The sequence below is a fragment of the Phyllobates terribilis genome, unplaced genomic scaffold, assembly GCF_046119375.1.
Source record: "Phyllobates terribilis strain yellow unplaced genomic scaffold, ASM4611937v1 Scaffold_8__6_contigs__length_399053987, whole genome shotgun sequence".
Taxonomy (NCBI): domain Eukaryota; kingdom Metazoa; phylum Chordata; class Amphibia; order Anura; family Dendrobatidae; genus Phyllobates; species Phyllobates terribilis.
The window spans coordinates 253043159-253058345 of NW_027362768.1; the positions used below are offsets into that span (position 1 = coordinate 253043159).

A 15187-nucleotide genomic window follows, 5' to 3' on the forward strand; every position below is an offset into this window, starting at 1 on the left:
TAGATGTTCTTTTATGTCGACTACGCCACCCGTTGATTTGCGGTCAAAAGGCCGCCGCTGCAGCAGGGTCCGCTGAGGCTGTTGGTATGTGTGCAGCTTTGGTAGTATAACCCCCAACGGGAGGGGTATAGCCTCAGGGGGTCAGCCGTGGAGGATGGTGATTGTGAAGGTGCAGCAAGGAGACTCAGAGGCATAAAATGCAGTTCCAGGGTTTTACTTACTGGTGTTGCTCGGGTCACTGTGTACAGCAGTGACCACCCAAGCCGTGCTGCGTCCACCAGGTCCTGGACTCGGTCAACTCCCGGGCAATTCTCGAGTATGGTCCTGAGCTCCTTTCTGACTCTCCCTTCTTCTGGCCGTTCCCACCAGAGATCCACTTTTGGCCGGCTCCCTCGGGTCTCTTGGTGGTCAAGCCTCCTCTGGGCTCCCTGACCCTATGCTTGGTATGCCTTTCTAGTGGATTTGGTGAGGGTCGTGGCAGATCCTGCCCACGACCTCCGGTTCCTGGCTAAGGTGTGCTGTAGCCTCTGCCAGCTTGGGATCCGGTACCCTTTTGCCGACCCTTCACCCTTTTGTCCTTATTCTGGGATCTTGGGGTCCCCTCTGCGCCTCTGGGTCTCTCTTCCTTCTCCTCTGCTCTGCTTCTCAGGCTCTCAGACAGACTGTCTGACTGGCTGACTGGCTGACTGACAACTGACTGACGTCTCACAGACTGACCCTGATCTAAGATGGTGCCCACCTTATATACTCCCTCTATGTGTGAGCTCAGGTGACCAGCACCCAATGAGCTCCTAGCTTTACCCAGGCTGCTCCCCCTATCTGCCCCTACACTACTGGGATGTTCCACCCCCCTCCCACTCCAGCCAGGAACAGACACTGTCGTACCTGCACATTTCTCTAGTGGGAGTACCATCGGTCTGTTCCCCGGAAATGGGATGTGTGTAGTGCATGCAGCTAACTGAGCTCAGTTCCACACTCCATCCTTACCCGGGAGTGGAATATCACACCTCTGGCTGAGGTGCAATACCCCTGTAGCAGCCGAATCCTCAGGGTGCTACATTCCCCCCTGGTAAATCACAGCACGTCCTCGGGCTGTAAGATATAAACATCCAAAACATACAATTTTTTTTTCATAAACATAAACATAGAAAACATCATATATATATATCAGCAATAAACTTTTCATATAAATAACATTCTTGTTTCTGGTTCCTCCGGTCACGGTGCAACTTGTGACCGGGTAAAGTGCGACAGTCTCTCTTGGAATAAAACAGTTCCCTATAAAACCGGTAGGGGGCGCTTTAGGAAGCGCAACTATATACAAGGGAAATATGGCCGCTCTCAGTCCTCGGCCAGGTATTAGGGAGGAATGTCCGCTCTCAGTCCTCGGTCAGTGGGAATAGGGACACACGGGTTTCAGTTCAATCTGCTGGTCCCAACGGGGACTATATTTTAACTAGAACAGTTCTTATACCCTGACGGGTAACTATGTACAGTCTCTTTACCGTACTTTAACGACGGCGTCCTCCTGCTCCTTCTTTAGATTCTTCAGACCCGTCCGGGTCCTCTTGCTCCTCCTCACACCGCAGCTCCTCCTCCGTCAGGCGATGCACATGGAGGGCGTAGGGTCCTTTGGCACACTTGTGCCGGGTGAAGGTGACCTCGTCCCCTACATACAGGTCACGACCTCTGTGTCCCTCCGGCAGATGGCTTTCTACGTCTCTGCGGGTCACAAAGACGTCGCCGGGGGTATGATGGTCTCTAATGAAGCCCCACCCATGCTGCATGTTGAATTTTATCACAGTCCCGGTGGAAGGGGGACCATGAGCTGCACGGGGATTCCTCCTGGTCCGGCTCTTCTGCTCCGCGCTCCTTATCTGTGCTTGCTGTTCCCGGACCCGCCTCTCTCTCCGCTCCCTCTCGAAGACCTCGAGCTGCTGCCGGCAGCACTCTGCACGCTCCGCTGCGGCCGCCCGAGTCTCCTGAGTGAACCCCATGAGGTCTTCTCCAGTGGGGTCCCACTCGAACTGTGCCTCCTCCAGCGGGGGCGAGGTCCTCCTTGCGGGCTTCGGAACCGGAATCAGGGGTTCATCTAGGGGTCTCTCTTTCCGGAGTCGGGGATGGTGAAACTCCGGTGGCCATATGAAGGGCTGCCCATCCGGGCATGTATGCTGGGCGAACAGGTCCTCACCCAGGTGCGGTACTTTAGGTGCTATGGGCGCTGTGGTGGTAGCGGCGCCCGGGTTGACCAGGCCTTGCGACCAGGCTTGGGGCACGCTAAAGGAAAAGGGCACCGTAAGAACGGCGGCGCCCGTGGTTACTCGGCCCTGCGGCCAGGCCGGTGGGGGCACTGTTGGAATAGCGGCGCCCGGGGGTACTAGGCCTTGCGACCAGGCCGGTGGTATTTCCTGCTTGGCCACGCTCGAGGTCGAGGCGTGTGACGTCACAGGGGTCGCGGCCGCGGTTTCCGGTTGAGGCCTAGTCGGCGGCGATGACGATGCAGCGACGGGCACGGCAGGGGGAATTTCGTGCTCTGCGACGGGGAGCTGGGGCAGGCACGCGGTTTCCCGGCTCGGGGTAGAGACGTCCCCTTTACCTGCCTCCGTCCGTTCAGCTCCCTTCTCGGCGCCGTCTCCTGCCTTCATTCCTCCTGCGCCATCCTCAGAGGCGGTCTGTCTCCTCGTCTCAGGTGGCGTGCTCCGCTGACGGGTGCCGGTCTGCTGGGCCATCTCTCGGCTCCACTCCGCCAACGTCTCTCGCTGCACCCGGGCCATCCTCCGTGCGAGGCCCTCCAACGCGGTCTGTGCACACTCCCGGTCTCGGGGGAGCTGTGTTAGGATCTCCAGCAGGCCTTCTGGAGTGGCGACCTGCAACAGGCTCCTGACCACTGGGTCGGTGCTGCCTCACTCTCCCTCCATCTCCGGGTAGGCTTTCTCTGGACTCCTCTCCAGACTTCTTGTCTCCGGGTGCGCTCTCTCCAGACTGCTCCAGGCGACACCCATCTTTGCTCTCTTGTTCTGTCTCCGCCCACATTGAGGGTGGTCCCGGGGCAACTTCAGTTCCAGAGGCAGTTCTCTCACGCTGATGGACACTTCCAGCATCACAGTCTCTGTTGGTGGGCGCGGTTTCCGCTTTTAGCGCCATTCTTCGACCTGGCCCACGATGGGAGGTGGCCTTTTGCCACCCTCTGGCACGCCCATAATGGCGTCCGCTCTCCCAAGGCGGGAAATCCTTGGAAATGGCGGGAATCGTCTCCCAGTGGCGGGAAACTCCATGGATGGCGGGAAAAAGCTGCAAATGGCGGACAACCGGCGGGAAACGACCTGTGATGGGGTCCGTTGGCGGGGACCCTCCGGAACCGGCGGGAGACTTCTTTTTGAGGTAACGGTGAACTTTTCTTCAGGCACGCAGTACCCGGTTGTTGCGGGCACGTTATCCTGCCGACTACGCCAAAGTTGACGCGCCCCCTGGGCCAGTGCTGTTAGGGAGATACCCGGAGCCGGATCAGATGGGGGTTGTAGTCTCCGAGTGGCGGTGACCCGGTCCGTGCCCAGGGTGTCAAACTCAGTGTGTGGCAGTCCTTTTAGATGTTACTAGATGTTCTTTTATGTCGACTACGCCACCCGTTGATTTGCGGTCAAAAGGCCGCCGCTGCAGCAGGGTCCGCTGAGGCTGTTGGTATGTGTGCAGCTTTGGTAGTATAACCCCCAACGGGAGAGGTATAGCCTCAGGGGGTCAGCCGTGGAGGATGGTGATTGTGAAGGTGCAGCAAGGAGACTCAGAGGCATAAAATGCAGTTCCAGGGTTTTACTTACTGGTGTTGCTCGGGTCACTGTGTACAGCAGTGACCACCCAAGCCGTGCTGCGTCCACCAGGTCCTGGACTCGGTCAACTCCCGGGCAATTCTCGAGTATGGTCCTGAGCTCCTTTCTGACTCTCCCTTCTTCTGGCCGTTCCCACCAGGGATCCACTTTTGGCCGGCTCCTTCGGGTGTCTTGGTGGTCAAGCCTCCTCTGGGCTCTCTGACCCTATGCTTGGTATGCCTTTCTAGTGGATTTGGTGAGGGTCGTGGCAGATCCTGCCCACGACCTCCGGTTCCTGGCTAAGGTGTGCTGTAGCCTCTGCCAGCTTGGGATCCGGTACCCTTTTGCCGACCCTTCACCCTTTTGTCCTTATTCTGGGATCTTGGGGTCCCCTCTGCGCCTCTGGGTCTCTCTTCCTTCTCCTTTGCTCTGCTTCTCAGGCTCTCACACAGACTGTCTGACTGGCTGACTGGCTGACTGACAACTGACTGACGTCTCACAGACTGACCCTGATCTAAGATGGTGCCCACCTTATATACTCCCTCTATGTGTGAGCTCAGGTGACCAGCACCCAATGAGCTCCTAGCTTTACCCAGGCTGCTCCCCCTATCTGCCCCTACACTACTGGGATGTTCCTCCCCCCTCCCACTCCAGCCAGGAACAGACACTGTCGTACCTGCACATTTCTCTAGTGGGAGTACCATCGGTCTGTTCCCCGGAAATGGGATGTGTGTAGTGCATGCAGCTAACTGAGCTCAGTTCCACACTCCATCCTTACCCGGGAGTGGAATATCACACCTCTGGCTGAGGTGCAATACCCCTGTAGCAGCCGAATCCTCAGGGTGCTACATTCACCATCTTTCTTTTTCTCAAAGAAAAAAACAGCAGCAACAGACGAGGAGGAAGGAAGGATATGACCCTTCTGTAAACTTACTTTAATATATTCTTTCATAGCGATCCGTTCAGGTCCCGACAAATTGTACAAGCGAGCCTTAGGCAATTTGGCATTAGGAATTAGATCAATAGTACAATCATAAGGACGATGGGGAGGTAGTATCTCTGCCTCTTTATTCGAGAACACATCTCCGAAATCTTTCAGGTACGCCCCTAGACCCTCCAGACTAGCGGAGCAAATTTGCACAGAACGAATACATTTTTCATGGCAGTTGGGGCTCAATTTAACAATATCTTTTTGCCACCAATCGATTACAGGATTGTGAACATGCACCCAAGGAAACCCCAACACCAACCCAGCAGGTAAATTATCCAACACATAACAGGAGATGGACTCATAGTGCAGTGTTCCCACTCTTAGTGTGATTTCCACTGTTACCAGTTGGACAAAGTTCTGGAGTAACGGTGTTTTGTCAATGGCGACAATCTGAATGGGTCTTTCCAATCTAACTGTCCCTAATCCTAATTTAAGAACCAGTCCAGAATCAATAAAGTTTGCAGCAGACCCACAGTCAATGAAAGCAAGTGCAGATAACGATAGGTTCTGAAAACATAGTTTCACGTTCAACAGTACTTTATCTGAGGAGTAAAAAGGTACCTGGTATCCTGGGTGATCTCTTCGACAATCAACCAGGCTTAGGCGTTTCCTGACGACTTATTTGCTTGAGGGCAAGTTGAGCAGTCCTTGAGATAATGTCCAGCGCGACCACAGTAGAAGCAGAGTCCGAGATTGCGCCGACGTTTCCTCTCCACGGTCCGAGAGCTGGCTGCTCCATCCTCCATTGATTCCATCTCAGGTAAGGAAAAAGGCTCAGAAGGAATGACCGAAACCCCTTTTTGCTCATTAGTTCTCTCCCGAATCCTGCGGTTCATACAAATGGCCTGAGTCATAGCCTCCGCCAAAAACAGGGGTGGAGGATGCAAGGCCATAGCGTCCTTAAGAGTATCCGTAAGGCCACGGTGAAACTGTCACCTGAGAGCAGCATCATTCCAAAAAACCTCAGAGGACAATTGCCGGAGCTCCGAACTATAATCCTCAGCGGTGCGGCCCCCCTGCTCAGGTTCGTGATTTTAGCCTCTGCGACCTGGACCCTGTCAGGTTCGTCATAAATCATCCCTAAAGCATCAAAAAAGGCGTCGACAGAAGACCATTCTGGGGCTAGTGGGGACAAAGAAAATGCCCAAGTCTGAGGACCCCCACTCAATAGGGACATGATTATACCCACCCGCTGGGACTCATCCCCACAAGACTGGGGTCGCAGAGTAAAATATAATATACAGCTTTCCTTGAACACCCTAAATTGATCCCTTCCCCCCAAGAATTTGTCAGGAAGTGCCACAACTGGTTCGGGGGAGGTCAACTGTACGTCAGTAGGTCCAGAAGACATAACTACTGTCGCTGACGGAGAGCTTTGGGACACACCCAGAGTACTAAACTGACCCTGCAGCTGGGACTGTGAGGATTCTAGCCTCTGGAGATTCCTGGCCAGATCCTGAACCATCTGGGTCAAACGTAATGTGACGCTAGTCACTAACTCATGGAGCGACCGTGAGGCGGATAGTCAGACGTTCCGAGGTCAATAGCAAGAGAGCCCGTAGATACCAAGGTAAAAGACAGATGCGTAAGTCAGGTCACAGTCCACGGTCAATATCAAGAGAGAGCAGAACAAAGCCAAAAGGCAAGACAAGGGGGTAGTCAGAACACGGTCCAAAGGGTCAGGCAGCAGAAGATCAGAACACAGAACAAAGGAATGAGGCAAACACTCACCAGGAAGCACAAATTACGTCTGGCAGGGGCAGTCAGATCAGTTAAATAGCTTGGGCAATCTCCAGAACACTGAACACCTGGAGACTGCCCTGCAAATCCCAGTCAAAGATTGGACAGCTGAGCTGTCAATCAAAGCAATGAGAGCCCAACTAGCCACTCACAGGATTGGACAGCCGAGCAGTCCATCAAAACACAGTTCAAGAACCAGTTCAGTAGGACAGCATAGCAATCCCACACAGAATGCAGCAATCGTGACAGTTTAATTTTTCGATTACATTTAGGCTGGGGTCTAAGAATGTGAAAGCTGACGCATTATCTCGTAGTCTCAATTCAGTTTCTCCTCCAGAACCTCCATCCTCCATTATTCCTCAGGGTATTGTGGTTTCTATGGTAACCTCAGAATTGGAGGAGGAGATCCGTAAAACCCAGTCATTGGCTCCAGGATTGCTACTCCAGGATCTAAATTATTTGTGCCTGTGTACCTAAGATTGCGTGTGTTACAGGAATTTCATGATTCCGTCTTGAGTGGTTAACCTGGGGTTACTGCTAAATGTAAAGACATATCTAACATTTTGTATCTGTCTGTGAAGTCTGCACACGCTCTAAAGTCAGTCATAGCCAGCCGGCCGGCCGGCCGGGAAATTGTCTTCTTCGACAATTCCAGAAAGACCATGGACTCACTTGTCCATGGATTTCATCACGGATTTGCCTCTGTCTGGTGGAAACACTGCTATATGGGTGGTAGTTGACTGATTCAGCAAACAAGCTAATTTTGTTCCTTTGTCAGGATTACCCAATGCAGAAACTCTCTACGTTGTTTACTTCTCATACTGTAAGGTTACATGGAATCCATCTTAACATTGTGTCGGATAGGGGAGTACAGTTTGTCTCTAAATTCTGGAGGGCTTTTTGTAGTAAACTCGGGAGTGACTTGTCATTTTCATCTGCTTACCACCCCGAGACAAACGGTCAGACTGAGAGGACAAATCAATCTTTGGAACAAATTTTAAGGTGCTTTGTGGCAGCTCAGCAGTAGGACTGGACTTCATTTTTACCTCTCGCTGAGTTTGCATTTAACAGTCGAGAGAATCAGTCTACTGGAACCTCTCCGTTTTTCTGTAATTATGGTTTTCATCCCCATTTTGGTGAATTTTTTAGGATTAGTTCTGAATGTCCTGGGGTGGAAATTGCCATACGAAGACTTGGGGATGTCTGGAAGGAGGTTCAAAATAATATTAGGATTGCTCAGATTCGTCAAAAACAGAAGGCTGATAGACGTTCAGTGGGTCCTGTTTTTAAGATCGGGGATAAGGTTTGGTTGTTATCCAGGAACATTAAACTTATAGTGCTATTGGAAAAGTTGGGTCCAAAGTTTATTGGTCCATATGAGATCCTAGCGGTGATCAATCCAGTGGCATGCAGATTAAAGCTTCCCCCATCCCTTCGCATCCCTAACGTCTTCTATAAATCAATATTAAAGAAGCTTGTCCCTTTGGTATTGTCTCCCTCATCCCCGCTTCCTCTAGTTTCAGTCGGCGGTGGCTAAGAGTATGAGGTTCAGAGGGTTGTGGATTCTTGTAAGGTTCGAAATTCCCTTCAATAACTCATCCACTGGAGGGGATACGGACCAGAGGATAAATCCTGGGTCACTGTTGGAGATGTGAAGGCTGATCGGTTAGTTAGGGCCTTCCATCTAAAGTTTCCTGGGAAGCCAGGGGGTCCGGCGGCCCACCTTAGAAGAGGGGGTACTGTCACAGTTTCACCCCTCGGTGTGTCTGGGATGCAGTTACTGACAGCTCAACCATCCAATCTGGTGCAGGGGCGTGCTGGAGCTGCCAGTACTTTGACAGCTCGGCTATCCAATCTGGTACAGGGGCATGCTGAAGCTGTCAGTGTGTTGATTGACAGCTCTGTTGTCCAATCTAGTATTGGGAGGTGCTTGCTATTTCCAGGTGTTCTTTATTCCAGGTGACTGCCAGGCTACTTAACTGGGCTGTTTCTCCCCTCTGCCAGATGTACATTCAGCTTGTGTGAGGTTTGTTTCTCTGTGCCTAGTGTTCTGTGTATTGATCTTCTGTTGCCTGACCTTGGACCTTGTTCTGACCATCTGTCTGTTTAATACCTTCTGCTCTAATCCACTATTCTCCTGGTATTCTGACCAACGGAACGTTATCTGACTACGCCTTTGTCTTTTCCCTCTGTTTATGACGTACCCTCCTGGCTTTTGACTTTGGACTCCTTGACTATCCTGTCTCACGGCTTGCTCGTGAAAAGTGACTCAGCATCACAGTTGGTTTTGTCAGTACTGTTAGTATTATTGGCATTGTATGTATTGCCACTACTGTTGGTATTGTTGGCATAGTTGGTGTTGTCAGTACTGTTTGTATAGTTGATAGTGTCATTACTGTAAGTATTCTTGATATACAGTAGTTGGTATTATCAGTACTGTCAGTATTCTTGGTAATGTCAGTACTATTGGTATTATTGGTATAGTTGATAATGTCAGTACTGTTAGTAATCTTGGTATAGTTGGTATTGTAAATACAGCTGGTATTATTGGTATAATTGTTACTGTCAATACTGTCAGTATGGTTGATATAGTTACATAGGTTGAATAAAGACCTAGGTCCATCAAGTTCAGCCTTTCTCCCCCAATTGTACGTTTGTCACTAATTTAACTATAACCCACATTATTTGTACTGAGGAAATCATCCAGCCCTTTTTAATAGCTGTTACAGTGTCTGCCATTACTACCTCTTCTGGTAGGGCATTCCACATTCTGACTGCTCTAACTGTAAAGAACCCTTTCCTGTCTAGCGGCCGGAATTGCCTTCCTTCCACCCGTAATGAGTGCCCCCTGGTCCTTAGTATTGTATTTGGAAGGAATAAGTCATATGGTAGTCCTTTGTACTGACCACACATATATCTATACATGCAAATGAGACCCCCTCTGAGGCGTCGTTTGCTAAGCTAGACAAGCTCAATTTTTTCAACCTCTCATCATATGAGAGGCCTTCCATCCCATGTAATAATCTAGTTGCACGCCTTTGAACTGACTCTAACTTCTGAATATCTTTTTTAAAATGTGGAGCCCAAAAAAGGATCCCATATTCCAGATGTAGCCTCAACAGTGATTTATAAAGGGATAACAGTACATTGGGATCGCGGGATTTTATCTCTCTTTTCATACATCCTAAAATCTTGTTTACTTTTGTCGCTGCTGCTTGACATTGAGTACTGCTGCTCAGCTTACTTGTAACCAGAATACCCAAGTCCTTCTCCTGTTCTGTAGTCCCGAATATACTCCCATTTAATGTATATGTAGCAATAGGATTACTCCATCTTAGGTTCATTACTCTGCATTTATGTAACATACCTGGCGGCATGCTGGCATGGCTTACCACCTCCCACCATGCAAGGCCGCCATCTTACCTATCAGTCCTGGCTGCACACTTTGCTCCAGTATCTGCTGTGTGCATGTCTCTTGTCTGATTGCTTAGGGCGGCGGCGCAGTTACTGTCTGATTCTTGTAGTTACTGTGTGCGCACTCCTAATGCGTCCCCAGCCTATTGTTGTGAGTCACTGGATACTTAAACCCCCTCCACCCAGTAGGAGGTGCCTGAGCAACACTTTCTTTCAGTGTGTTCTATGCAACTGAGTTGCCAGGTCTTGTCCTGTATCTTGTCTGTTTACGCCACCCTGAGGGCTGTATACCCAGGCCTGTTACCTGTATCTGTGACTTCTAGTCTGTTTCCGCCACCCTGGGGGCTGAGTTCCCAGGCTCGTTCCTGTATCTTGTACTGGGTTCAGTTCCTGTCTGAACTGTGTCCTAGCCCATTACCTGTTTGTCTCTATGTCCGTACCTGCCCTTTTCCTGCAGTGTCTGAACCTGCACCTAATTCCAACTCGTTGTCTCTGTACTTCTGTTTGTGAGTTTTGTGTCCACTCGCTACTTCATTGTAAGTACTTTGTGTCTACCTGGTTCTGCTTGTCCCGTTTCCCTGCCTCCGTATCTACCTCCTGTGTTCTAACTATCTTCCTGTGTTTCCCAGTCTGTTCCATGTGAACAGAGACCTGTCCTGTCTGCCTGCACCTTCTGCTCTGCGGTTTCGCTCTGCTCTGTTCTGCTTCGCTTGTCCACTGCACCTGCGGTTTTGCTCTGCTCTGCTTGTCCACCGCACCTGCGTGTTTTGCTCTGCTCTGCTTGTTTACCGCACCTGCGGGTTTTGCTCTGCTCTGCTTGTCTACCGCACTTGCGGGCTTTGCTCTGCTCTGCTTGTCTACCGCATCTGCGGGTTTTGCTCTGCTCTGCTTGTCTACCGCACCTGCGGGTTTTGCTCTGCTCTGCTTGTCTACCGCACCTGCGGGTTTTGCTCTGCTTTGCTTGTCTACCGCACCTGCAGGTTTTGCTCTGCTCTGCTTGTCTCCCGCATCTGCAGGTTTTGCTCTGCTCTGCTTGCCTACCGCACTTGCGGGTTTTGCTCTGCTTTGCTTGTCTACCGCACCTGCGGGTTTTGCTCTGCTTTGCTTGTCTCCCGCACCTGCGGGTTTTGCTCTGCTCTGCTTGTCTACCGCACCTGCGGGTTTTGCTCTGCTTTGCTTGTCTACCGCACCTGCAGGTTTTGCTCTGCTCTGCTTGTCTCCCGCATCTGCAGGTTTTGCTCTGCTCTGCTTGCCTACCGCACTTGCGGGTTTTGCTCTGCTTTGCTTGTCTACTGCACCTGCGTGTTTTGCTCTGCTCTGCTTGTCTCCCGCACCTGCGGGTTTTGCTCTGTTCTGCTTGTCTCACGCACCTGCGGGTTTTGCTCTGCTCTGTTTGTCTACCGCACTTGCAGGTTTTGCTCTGCTCTGCTTGTCTACCGCACCTGCAGGTTTTGCTCTGCTCTGCTTGTCTACCACACCTGCGGATTTTGCTCTGCTCTGCTCGTTTACCACACCTGCGGGTTTTGCTTTGCTCTGCTTGTCTGCCACACCTGCGGCTCTGTTCCTGTATCCCAGTCTGTACTGGTCCCTATCCTGCCTGCATTCCTACCTGCCAGTACCCACCTGTCTGCATACCAGCCGTGCCTGCCAGTACCCACCTGTCTGCATACCAGCCATGCCTGCCAGTACCCACCTGTCAGTATGCCAGTCTAACTTGTCTGTTCCTACATTCCCCAGTGTGGGTCAACAGCTGTGACCGGGGTCTGACCTGGAGTAGCACCTGGTCCCTCTGCTCGGTTCCTCCCTGGTTCACGGAGTCGACTGAGCCTCCGTGCGACCTTGGTTGGACCGAGTTGATACTTAGTCACGCCCCTCCAGGCACTCCTCGGTTCATGGTCCAGTGGGATCACTAACCATGCTCACGCCAGTCAGTCCGGGCGTGTGTAGCAATTTATCTACATTAAACCTGATTTCCCAAGTGTTTGCCCATTCAGTCATCTAATCCAGATCGTTTTGCAATATTGTAATGTCAAGGTCAGATTTTAATGTGCTACATAGCTTGGTGTCGTCAGCAAAGACTGACACTTTACTCTCAATCACATCCACAAAGTCATTAATAAAGAGGTTAAAAAGAATCGGTCCTAGCACAGATCCCTGTGGCACCCCACTGCTGACTATATCCCATTTAGAGAATGTACATGTCACGAGTGTGTCAGAAGTGACAGACAGTTACCCTGCAGTTGGTTGCAGGAGATCTCTTTGTTTGGCATTACAGACACCTTCTTAGAGGCTGTGTCTCTAGGACCCAGCGGCTACCTTCCTCTTGCTAATTAACACACTGACCTGGGTTTATAAATACCTGCTGTCTGCTAAAGAGAGGTGCCGGCGATACTCACATTACCCCTTGTGAAAGCTCAGAGCAAGTGCATTACTTCTTCCTCTCTGGAGCTATGAGGATGGGTGTTCATCTCTCTGAAGTCGACTAAAAGCTAAGCTATCTTCCCTTGTTTGTTCCCCCTTGTTGTATTTAGTTGTCAGTGGGGATTGACTAGTGCTCATCCCCCTCCCTTCCCTAGCCAGGGCCAAACACCAGGGAAAGACAGGGCGAGGTTCGTGTGCGGCGATTGGTGAAAAACCAATATAGGGATGTTAGTGGTGACAGGGTGATTGATATTAGATCAGCCTAGGAGGTCTCCACTCCCCCCCTTTCACTAGAGTCTGGTCTCCGTTTCCCTCTTCTCTTTGTGATGCACTAAGTCTTTCTCACACCTTTCATGATAGTACTATTTATGACTACTCTTTGTTTCCTATAATGTAGCCAATTCCTTACCAATCTGCATATAGCTCCCCAAAGTCCTTGCTTCTGTAGCTCCAGTATAAGGCTGTTACGTGGTACAGTATCAAGTGCCTTTGGAAAGTCCAGATAAATCACATCAGCTGCATTACCAACATCCAGATTTGCACTTACCTCCTCATAGAACCCCAACATGTTGGTTAGACACGATTTATCTTTCATAAATCCGTGCTAGTTATCATTTATTATATTATTTTCTGCGATATAACTCTGCATATCATCTCTTTATGCTGCCCTCAAAATCTTTGCACACTACCGATGTCAGACTTACTGGATGGTAGTTACCTTGATCCATCTTCTTACCTTGTTAAATATTGGTACCACATCGGCTATCCTCCAATCCTGTGGCTCTACCCCTGTTACAAGAGAGTCTAAGGCTGCGTGCCCACTATGCGTTTTTTAAGCATTTCCGCAGCGTAATTTCCGCCACGGAAACGCTTAAAAAATGCTTGTTAAGATGTCTTCAATGGTCCCCAATGATAATCCGCATGTGCTGTGCTACTGCGGATTATCATTGCGGAAAAATCCGCATCACGTCCATTAATTTTGCGGAATTGCAGCTTTTTAGCCGCCATTGACTTGTATTGGACTGCATAACATCCGCATGACTACACGTACACATGCGGATATTATGCGATTCAATACGCGGATGGTACCCGGGTCTGGAGAAGAGGAGACTCTCCTCCAGACCCGGGTACCATAGTACCTGTAGTTAAAAAAGAATTAAAAAAAATAAATAAACATATACTTGCCTTCTGATGGCCCCCTGTCTGCTCTCAGCGGTGCTGCTGGCTCTTTGGCTGCTCGCGGTGGTAAAAGGACTTTCCATGACGTCATTTAGTCATGTGACAGGTCACGCGACCGCTGACGTCGGCGGTCTCATGACCGGTCACATGACTAAATCACATCATGGAAGGTCCTTTTACATCACCGCGAGCCGCCGAAGACACCGGACGCACCGGAGGAGACCTTGGACCATCGGAAGGGGAGTATAATGTTTTTTATTATATTTCATAATTTTTATTCTTTCTTTTACTATAGATGCTGCATTTGCAGCATTGTAACTTGGTCACACTATATAAATCCATGCCGGTTGCATGGATTTATATAGTGTGACCAAGTTGTCAAGCACTTTTCCAAGTGATGCTAAAATCGCTTGGAAAAGCGCATGACAACCCGCATGCGAAATCGCATGATCAAAACGCTTCACAAACGCTTCTACTTGGCAGAAAAAATGCATGTAAAATCCGCATGCGTTTTTTCTGCCAGGGAGATGCAGAAACGCTCAGGAAAAATCCAGAGCATTTCTGCTTCATGGGCACATAGCCTAAGAATATGAGATACATTTGTCTGTCAATTATGCGCTCAATTTCCTCAGTATCCATGGATGAATGCCATCTGGGCTGGGGGATTTGTCAATGTTGGTAATGTCAGTACTGTAAGTATTCTTGGTATAGTTGGTAATGTCATTTTCTGTATGTTACGGGTCCGGGTGGTGGATCCTCTGTGTTTTGGTGCAAGGAGGGACCAGAGGGACGTGACTAAGTGCCTACTCGGCCCGACCAAGGTCACACGGTGGCTTAGTAGACTCCGTGAACCAGGGAGGAACCGGGCAGGTGGACCAGGTGCCACTCTGGGACCGACCTTGCGTGAGAGCAGGTGTCTCCCACGTGTCAGATGGCAGGAACTGACCGGTACAGCGGATGAGCATGGCAGGAAGGCTGACGGGTGGACCAGGTAGATGAGCAGGCTGGTTTGGCAGATAGCCAGACGGGTGCTCCGGGTAGGCAAGCTGGCGGGCATGACAGGTAACAGGCAGGTGCTCCAGGTAGGTAGGCTGGCATGCACGGCAGGTGCTCCAGGTAGGTAGGCTGGCGGGCATGGCAGGTCACAGGCAGGTGCTCCAGATAAGCAGGCTGGCGGATACAACTGTAGACATACTGGAGGACAGAACTGTTAGAAAGACTGGCGGGCTGGACTGACTGACAGACAGACTGGCTGGCAGGACTGACAGGCAGTGGGACCTGAGGGCTGGAGCAAGTGTTTAGCACATGGAACAATAACCTTGCACAGGCACCTCCATATTGGAGGAGGTGCCTTATATAGAGCAAGTCCTCCGGCCATTGGCCGGGAACTCTATAGGACGGTGCACGCGGCCCCTTTAAGAGGGAGGAAGTGTGCGCACACGCCCTAAGCACAGAGCTCAGGAAGCTGCGTGCGGTGCGCGCCACAGCAGCAGGGGAGCGGGAGGATGCTGGACCTGGACCGCGGCGGTGAGGGGAACGGCGTCTCTGCCCGGAAGGAGGCAGAGACGCCGATGCTACACTGTAAGTATTCTTAGTATAGTTGGTAATGTCAGTACTGTAAGTATTCTTGGTATAGTTG

General features: G+C 50.7%; 1 protein-coding gene across 1 annotated transcript in view; it reads left to right on the plus strand.

Annotated features, from left to right (window-relative positions):
- The window catches only part of GUCY2C (guanylate cyclase 2C), a 552042-nt gene that overhangs the window by 270289 nt on the left and 266566 nt on the right, over nucleotides 1-15187 (plus strand). The gene's annotated exons all lie outside the window — the stretch shown is intronic.